Raw genomic sequence first — 9,842 nt, 5'->3', positions numbered from 1 at the left:
CAAAAATTCATGACAGAAGGTAAAAATTAAGGACAACAATTTGGGACAAAGGGTAAGTTTTACAGACACTATAAAGGAGGCAGCGCAATAGTAAGTAAATGGACAACAAACATAAGTACAAGTGAAAATGAGTTTATGTTAGGCTAAAAAGAAGTACAGCCACACCAAGCAAAATTTGACCAATAATGTAAGTAACAGGATTTTGCCCCTTAATATTATTGCTAGTACATGGACTCACTAACAGCAGCAATATTAGTTTTAGCACTGTTTTTTGAACTTGTACTTTTTCTCTGAACTAACACACTTCAGAAGTTCTCTGTTCCAAATTGAAAATTGGTAGAAGTCTGCACACAAATGTTTCATGTTCACCTGGATCTGCAATTCTGCCTGAACAAGCTCATTTCGAGTGTCAGTCCAGATGAACTTCAATTGAGAAAAAATCCTCTTAGTAGGTGCTCTACTGCCTGGCATACTAAGTAAAAATTACATGATTTTTTTTTTGTTAGGAACATCGCAAGGCAACTTCGACAAAACATTCAGCCATTTCTACGCACATGGCAAGTTGGCGCCTGCCACAGCTCGCAAAGTAGGAGCAATTATACTGTATTCATTAAATAAGTACTGCAGTTCCATATGATGGGTCAAGTTAACTGCATTAGCAGCTTTGCAGAGTTGCTGAAAAGTGAGTGTTTCCCTTAAGCAGCATGGTTCTAATGCTGGCAAATAATGTCTCTCTGAAAAATCAAAAACTTTTCTAAATACGTTAAGGAGAGCTCCAAAAATCTCAAACAATTGCTCTGCATGTTGCGCTCAACTCTGAATCATGGGGAATTAAATAACTGTGCACTTGGAAACAAAAGAACTTATTTTCCACTCTGTCCTTTAAGTTGTCCACAATATCCTGAAGATGCCTGGTACCTCCAGGGTGCTCAGCTCATCCTTCTCAAGCTGCAGGATAGACGAGTTAAAAATGACCAAAATATCGTGAACAAAGAAAAGGTAAGCTTCACCTTGTAACATGGTAGCCTCCCCACTTTCAAGTCCTAGAAAATACCATATTGCTCTGGGTGTTTTTTTCTTGCCCAAGGGAAAGGAATAGGATTTTAGTGCTTCCCAGCACTTCAGTAGTCATCCGATGGCTGGGCACAAAGTGAGCCACCATGTTGGGACCTGCCAAAACAAAGGCTGCCACTCTAGGTCTACAAAAGAAAAAATTCTCGCAACTCTGCTGTTCGCTTAGCTGAAGAAGAGAAATGGCTGTAAACTTTTAGAATAAAGGATTCTACATCCACAGAAATTCCATTAATGGCCCATTTAGCACAGATGTGAAGGACGTGGGCAGGACAGTTTGCAGGGAGAATGTCTTCATTTGCTTCCTTCAACAGCTGAAATACAGAATGATGTCGTCCATAGTTGACGCTTACGTTGTCTCCACAGTATGCAGCGACGTGCTGCAATTTCAACCCATGATCTTTTAATTTTGTTGTGATCTGCTGTGCAATAGCTGTAACAGCTCAGCTGCATCCTCATAGATATCCAGCAGAGTGTAGGTCACACCAGAAGTGAAATGAAAGTGCTGAAACAAAAGTGGTTAGAGTTTACTGTTTCCTATGTTTGAGGCATCCCTGCAAACTGAAAATTATCCATCTTTTGAATCTTCATATGCCTGCTGCAACAATAGAGGTGCAAGCACATTCGTAGTGATACTTGATGACTTTGTGCAGTCACAGGATACTTTCATTGCAATGGATGAGTCAAGATAAATTACTTTGGATAGCTTGATGCCACAATCCAGGGAGCGTTAGCAGATGTGATGCTTCACTCTATAGTACACCTGAGTCACCTCTGTTGTTGTGAAGAAAATATAAAGGAAGAAGCAGTACTCAAAGAAAGTCTCCACTGGTGAAGAAGATAGTGGCCACAAAGGGGCTTAGATCTGCAAATTTAAACCAAAGTGCCAGCTGCTGACCCAAAAGCAATTATAATGTACTCTTGATATAAATAGAGTGAGAAAAGCATGTTAAAGTGAACCTGACTTGGTAAACACTGCTGCACATTTAAAGAGAATAACAGATAATTGCAAGAAGAAGGTTCACATAATCAGTTAATCAGTGTGGGAGTCTTAGAAAGAGTGTGAGAAAGCAAGAAGAGTGTACACGAATTCCATACAACCTATGTCACATTATGACGAAGCAAGCAATTGCTTACTTTGGCTACTTCTGGCTGGAAGCTTGGTTGCAGGTATGATGAAATTGTTGCCATCTTCGCCCTGCCTGAGGCAATTTTTTTATGCTGTGTTCCTGCCTCATGCATTTTGATATCCCGTTCTCCTCTGTGGGCAATGAAAAAGTCTTTATTACACAGGTTGCACTTGGACTTGTAAACATCTTCTGACGACCTCTGGATGTTGTGATGTGTACGTTTTGGTCTGTACTTCACAAAGCACCTTTTTTCTTTTTTCTTGGGTGGCTCTTGCAAGGAGTCTGGCTGCAAGGTAGATGTTACACCTGAATATGCCTAACAGTCCGATGTGAACGTTGCCTCTGTAGCACCTTTGCCTGACTCATAATCAGAAATCTTGCCCAGAGTGGAATAGAAGGACTTCTATACAGCCATTAAAGTCTTATAGACCTGGCAGTGATTGGAAGAGTTTGTCATATGGCGCATTTCACACCTGGCTGAATCTTCAATCATGATGCCAAAGTCAGCTGTGAACACTTCTAACTGCAGAACCAAAGCTGAGGGACAAAGAAAACCATAATCCACATTACTGCGTGCACACCATGGTGGTGGTGGTGAAGGGGTGGCATAGGCCTGGGGTGGGGTGCCTCCTGGGAGAGAGGGGACGGCGGATAACAATAGGTTGTCTTTATTTACAATTCTATGTGAGACGTGTTTCCATGTTGTGTGTGATGACCACTGAGGTGTGGATATTATGTTAGGAGGAATTGCTATGAAGGTGTGAGAGACAAACATACACTTCACGGTTTTCCGGTATGCTGGCAGCTTTGAGCAACTGTGCAGGTCTATATAGCACACAAACAATAATGTGTGGAAATCAAGATTTAGCAAATATGCATCGATTGAACATCACCGAGGAACGTGTCTTGAATGTTTAGACCCTATTAAAAAAGCCTTTTGTTTCCATCGGGTGCAAAGTCAGCCTGTGTGCCCTGTGCACCCCATTTGTTTTGCTGACTGTCACTGGTGGTAACTGACTGACTGTCCCTGGGCTCTGTCTAACCAGGCCCCAGGCCAGTGTAATGTTGAAAACCTAAGTGAAAACAGACACATGCACTAGGGTACACTATATATTAGGGTACACTGACAATTGGAATGTCCTACCCTATAAGTCCCTTGTAGATAATAGGGCGGGAGGATTAAAATTACCTATACTATCTATGAATATATATAAAAGGGCATGGCAGTTTAGAGGCCAGCAGCCCTTTCTGCACTTGCATGAGTGCACTACTGAGCACCTGAGAAGAGGTGCGGCGCAGCAGCCAGAGCGAATGACTCCGGGGCGCAACGTTCACAGTTCGATCACGGTTCGATGGCCGGTGGCAGCTCTACTCAGCATCATGTGCTTCTGAGCAATAGCTCACTTATTCTCCCCGACTGCCCCAGCGCCTTGAAACCTTAACAGGTGAAATGTTTGCACTTTACAATTAGGAATTTTCTTTCATTATTTTAAAAGCAAACCTGTGCTTAGAGCTTACATCCCTTGTTTTCACATGTCCTTTACCACCACAACAAGATTGTCAAATGGTCCGTTATCCTATTATGTCTTTGACTGCAAAGTTAGGGAATTTTGTGAACACCAATCCACACGTTAAAGGTATAAGCAGAAATTTGTCAGAAGACACAGCCTGGCGTTTGTCCTTGAAAACAGAATGTAAAGTCATCTACGCCTGCGCCAGGAAGTTGTTTCCATGGGCTTTGCAGTGGGTTTTCCCAAGAACACCCATGGGTTTTGACGCTGCCTCAGATTTACTTAATCATGCAAACCTGGGAAAGTGCCAAAACCTTACGCCACCCTGCAGCAGGTGTAACAAGGAGAAATGTTCTCTTTCCATGTGTACTGCAAACAGAAAGAGGAAAACACCTCTCAGGATAGTTAATGTGCAGGAAGGTGCTCATTCCTGCACAAAAACAATCCTACAGGCAATGCAGACACCCTTGGACACAGCCCATTGTGCACCAGTGCAGGGGGAAAGGACAGGAATGCACTGTATTGCCCTTTCACATTGGCTTAGGGAAGACTTGGGGCGCTGCCTTAAGCCTATTCCCCATTACTAAGCCCACAGTGAACAATGCTAGACAGAGTAAACTTTTTGTCACCTAATTGAATTAGATAAATGAGAGCATGAAGCTTCCACAGAAAATCTGGTCCAGAAAAAGACATCTGTTTGTGGAATGCAATGAGGCTGTCTGTAAGCTGCTTCTGTCTCTCATCATCTCTGTTGTGCGCACTCTTCTGGGAATGGCCAGTTATTGCTGTGAATGTAGTTTCAGTTACGCTATCACTGTAAAACCATTACAAAAGTTTGTGAAAAATTGTATACCCCAGAATCTTTGCCCTGGTCCATGAAAGTATAACAAGCCTTCATGTCTTTGACACTTGCTCCGTCTTCTGCCCTTGTATGGTGTTTACACAGCCATACCAATCCTTACACATTGTATTGCACAGCTCTTTTCTTCCGTTCAGGTCCTCATGATTAGGAACAGCGCCGGGACACTTCCGTTGGAGGTAGCTGCGCGCTATACAAGCTTTTATAACATAACATAACATAACATATTGCCAAGCCAGGGAGTGTTTTGCCCTCTGAGGGTTGGTAAAAGACCACAGTGACAGAAGGAAGCTGATTGCCTGTTGCTCTGCTTCCAATGCTGTGGCAGCAAGGCTGCTTCAAATGGTCGCGCACTGCTGGATCAGCCACACCCCCTTGTTGAGGTTCCTGCAAATATTGTTTTTGGGTCACCCCTCACTCTTGCTGTACCTCATGCTATGGCAGTACTGTTGTTGATAATGAAAAACTAGCATCTATCAATGTCCATGCTATCCCAGCATAATATACTGTTATTCTCTGCTTCCCATAATACTGTACTACAATGTCCTGAGTTGAATCCAGCTTCATTGTTATCTACTTACCCTAATGGGAAACTGCATGATTGTGTCGTCACAACTACCGAACGAGTTCCCGGTCAACGTCAGAACCTCCCCAACTCTGCTCACCTTCAGGAAGAGCCTCAAGACCTGGCTTTTCGGCTGACTTGGATCTGCATCCCCCTTCCAGCGCCTTGAGACCCTCACAGGTGAGTAGCATGCTTTAAACCCCCTGATTGATAAATTGAACCTCAATTGTGATTTTCTGCATTATGTAGATGTCTTCTGTCTCAGGAATCACACAGTAACACTGGATTCTGGTTATGCTTTTTGCATACTTCATAAAAATGTTGAGGGTCGATGTTTACCACCAGCATACTCTGCCCATGTAGCTGAATTAATTGCTCTTTGGTGTGCTTGCATTCTCATTATTCATGCAAATAACACCCATTGTCCCAAATCAAAGTATACATTTGGGGGGGTCCATGACTTTGGGCTCATATGGATACAGCAAGAGTTTTCTGCAGCAACCCCAAATCAATAAAGAGTTTTACATCAAATGGTTGCTGGACACCCTCCACCTTCCAGGGAAAGTAGCTGTTCGTAAGCGTGCTGGCCACTGACCAGCTCAAGATGAAGTGTCTAAAGGTTACACTTTTGCTGACAGTGCTGCTAAAAATGCTGCTTTGTCGTCTGATTCCACAATGATGTTGTATGAGTTTCAAAATGTTGAACTTCTTATGTCCACGCTACAAGATCGCTCTGGCTTACATGAGCAAATTCCTGAACGTGAAAAGCTAGTTTGTTTAAGGTACGAGTGTCAGAAAAATTCAGATGGGTTGTGACATGACAAGAACAGTAAAATGGTTGCTCCCAAAGTACTGTTACCAAATTTGCCTGTATTGTACATTGTCTTGCGAACATCAGTCAAGATGGAATGATCAGTGCTGCAGGCGTACACTAGTTTGCACCTTATTTCACATCCATTGGACAACATTACTGTTGTATGTGGGCCATCTATTAAGCATTAAAACTACCCTAACTGTCCATTCACTGTAAGAGATGAAAATGTGGACTTGGTCCTGCGACCAGCCAGGAGTCAGATTCCCAAACTACTGAAGCATATGTCCGTCCTGCTCTACCGCTGAGATGAAAAGACATTCCAAAATAATTTTTAAGAGAAATGTGAGTGGCAATACAGAATTCAAAACCATCATTTCATAAATGTTGCCTTCTGTAATAAACAGGTAAGTAATGAATTGTGAGAGAGGTTCACAAACTATAGTAACACATTCACAAAGAATGCTACATTTTGGAACTATAAAGACATTTTCAAACAAACAGTCAAGAACCAAATATGGCACACTTAGCAAAAGCCAAAGGGCATGCATCCATCATCTTGTTGTGTTTCCCAAATACAAAGCACATTCACAGACAGTGCAGTGAAAGCACACAGGGGAGACCAGGACAGTGGGTGATGTGGGCATACAGGTGGAAGCGAAAGTAGCTGGGTTTTGGCAAAACAGTGGGAGGTGCAGTGGGACACATGTAACAAGAGGCAGATACGCATGCATACAGTACTCAGATAGCAAAGGGGAATACATACACTGGACATTAGATACAATTGACAAAAAAGGTGCAGGGTGAAATGTGAACATAGATGAGCAAAGGGCAATGGGCCCGTGGATGCACCAGAGAATAATGAAGGAGAATAATATATGAGGCAGAAGTCCAGGGTGGCATCAAAGGTCAAGGCACCGAGTTCCATATAGGACGCAACATGCACAAGAGAGAGGAGGCAAACTGGCTAGAGGAGTTGTGTGGCCTGATGTGATGTTGGGGTGGGCCTGATTCTAGCAGGCAGGCCCGGGAGGGCCAGGCCTTCCAAAAGAAGCCCCTGAGCCCAACCAATGCCCATTCACAAGGGTGCCCATTTGTGTTACTTTTTGAATTTCACATGTGCCTGCAACATGTGTTTTCTGCCTCCTCTCCATGCTTGCAGGATAACTAGCAATGAATCTGGGTGCTTCGCGTGACAGGGCACTCACAGTGGGTGTGCAGCCGAGTCTATAATCCTAAGGCCTGTGCCTAGAGGCACCCCACCAGCAAGGAGTCCAGTTTGTATAATAATCTAAGTCTCCTCTGTTTGCTCTGGAAACAGTGAATGGGAAGTAGCACAACAAATGCAGTCTAATTTTTTCAGTCTTTTGGTTACTCGGGACATGAACTAAATCACAGCGATTGTAAAGCTTAAACAAACGTGCAAGGAGACAGGAGAGTGGAGAGTGAGGCATAGTTTGAAGGGGAGGAGGGCCCTGGAAGTGGGAACTAGGAGAAAGATGAGTGCGATAGGGTGAGAGAGAAAGACAGAGAGAGCCTAGGAACAAGTACACTAGGGGAAACAGAGAGAGAAGTACACAATATATAAGCTTATATAAACAGAAAATAAATGCACACGTAAAAGTAAGAAAGAAACATGCAAAGCACATACATTCAACTTACCGTTCAAGAAGTTGTTTGCTGGGGGAAATGCATAATGGAGCTCATGGATGACTCTGTGGTCCGGGTCTTCTGGCCCACAATGTCGCGGTCACTCTCCAAAAAATGTAGGGCCTTGTAAAAACAGATACGAAAGAACAAAAGCGTGCTCTAAGGCTGGGTACCCTAAAGCTGTTCTCATTGGCCCTGAAGCATCAGGGCCAATGAGAACAGTTCTGCAGTGGAGCAGTGAGCACTAGGATTGACTGATGGCTTTCAAGCCAATCCTAGGTAGCAATGTTGCTTCTCCATACAATGTCTTGGGCAACCATTGCAGAGTGAAAGGCACAACATCATTGGGTGTCTCCCAACATCATTAAAATTATGGACAAATGGTGTCTGTTAAAGATATCTTCACGGACAAAGGCCAGAATGTGAAAATTACAGACTGTCTGTGAAATTTCAGGACGGTTGGTCACCCCAGTTAGAGGTGGGAGCTCCAAGGATAAAAGTAGAGGCAGCATCAAATATCCCTGACTACGCCTTATTGATGTCCATGATATGTTGAGGCCAATCCTTCCAATTAAGTGTGGATCAGCCACAATCATCATAAATGCTTAAACCATCTCTTCTCTTCTCCTCTCTTCTCTTCTCTTCTCTTCTCTTCTCTTCTCTTCTCTTCTCTTCTCTTCTCTTCTCTTCTCTTCTCTTCTCTTCTCCTCTCCTCTCTTCTCTTCTCTTCTCCCTCATTGCTTTCCCTCTACCTTTCCCCTCCCCTTTCTTTCTCTCGCTCTCTCGAAGCCTCCCCATACCTGCAGTAATTAATCTCGGTGAGCGGGTAAAAGTGGCAGAGGCACCAGGAGTGCCCCTGGGATGTCAAAACCGGTCTCCAAGGGCTCCTACCCACCGGGGAAATGCCCGATGGGAAAAGAGGCCTGTCCAGCCCTGCCTGACATAGATGCAAAACATAGAATGATATTTGCGCAAACACTGAGCATTGCAGCCCTTACTGCAGCGGTTGAATCTCAGCCCAATACTATTTTCTACATATTGATGTGGAATGTAAAATCTCGGCCAAGTAAAAAGACTTGAGAAAAGCTAACCAAAATAGACCGGAGTCCACTTCAAATTCTTCATGTAACGACAGTGGTCAGTATTAACACTGACATCTAAAGTAACTTGATTTTATCAAAGTTGAAAATGTGTTTATTCTTTAATATAGAACAACTAGCAGCCACTCCTTGGGGACGCAGTTCCTGCCAAATGGGGAGATGATTGATTCAGCCACTAAAGTCATTAATCAGTGGAAACAGCTGCAACACTAAGCCACAGCAGCAGCTTTAAACACAATGCTGATTCACACACCAGGGCCTGATTCACCACGCCATTTGTTAAGTTGTCTTTGATGTACACAGTAGAGGCTGGTACAGAACAGGGGTCTCGGGGGGGGGGGGGGGGGGGAGGAGGTGAAAGGAGGAAAAAGATAACACTTCCTCTGCACAGCTGCCATCTCTCCGTCTCTCCTCTGTTGTCTCTCCTCTCGGAAGCATGAAGCACACAGGCTCCCCTAAGCCAATCACGCCACTGCTGTCACCAGCATGCAACACCATAGTGATTGGTCTGAATGCCGTGTTTTGGCGCTCAGACAGGGACTGGGAGTCTGTGCATGTTCGGTGGAGAACATGCTAAGTGCGCAGGACTGTTTGGCCAGCTCAAGAAAGCCAACCAAACTGTCATGCACACTTAAGTGCAGCAACCACTCCTGCCCCTGCAGGCTGTAATGACAGCCAAGCCTCGCCCCAAAACTGGCTTCAGCATAGAAAAATAATTTTTTTAAAACAATGTATTTTTATCATTTTATTTTTCCTTTTTACCACTGCTGAAAAGCAGTTGGGCGACACTTTGGAGGAGCCGGCGCTGGATACACTAACGGCTGGTTTTACCCGAGCTGGTGGAGATGTAGGTGAAGGTGGTTCTACACAGGGAACAATAGGTTTCTCGTGGAGAAACAAACTGCTTAAAATATTTAAAGTCTAATTAAGCCTTTGCAAAGTAATTAAACCTGCAAAATATATATCTGGCAATACCTTTACATTGGATGAACTTGGAATTCACATAAGACCTCCTGAACTACTCCTGGCAAACTGTGCCTATCAGAGCATGCCTGCAGATACCCCTAGAAGTTTCGGAGAATTTCCAAATAATTTGAAATCTACTCCAAATGTAGGAGCATGCCTCCTGGAGTAAATTACCAACC

General features: G+C 43.8%; 1 pseudogene; it reads right to left on the bottom strand.

The window, feature by feature from the left end:
- Positions 1 to 1,199: 1,199 nt before the first annotated feature.
- The window catches only part of LOC146796627 (uncharacterized), a 28,992-nt pseudogene continuing 20,349 nt past the window's right edge, over positions 1,200 to 9,842 (bottom strand).

Source organism: Triturus cristatus, chromosome 10 (genome assembly GCF_964204655.1).
Source record: "Triturus cristatus chromosome 10, aTriCri1.1, whole genome shotgun sequence".
In the NCBI taxonomy this organism is placed as follows: Eukaryota; Metazoa; Chordata; class Amphibia; order Caudata; family Salamandridae; genus Triturus; species Triturus cristatus.
This window is presented reverse-complemented; position numbering and strand designations above follow the sequence as displayed.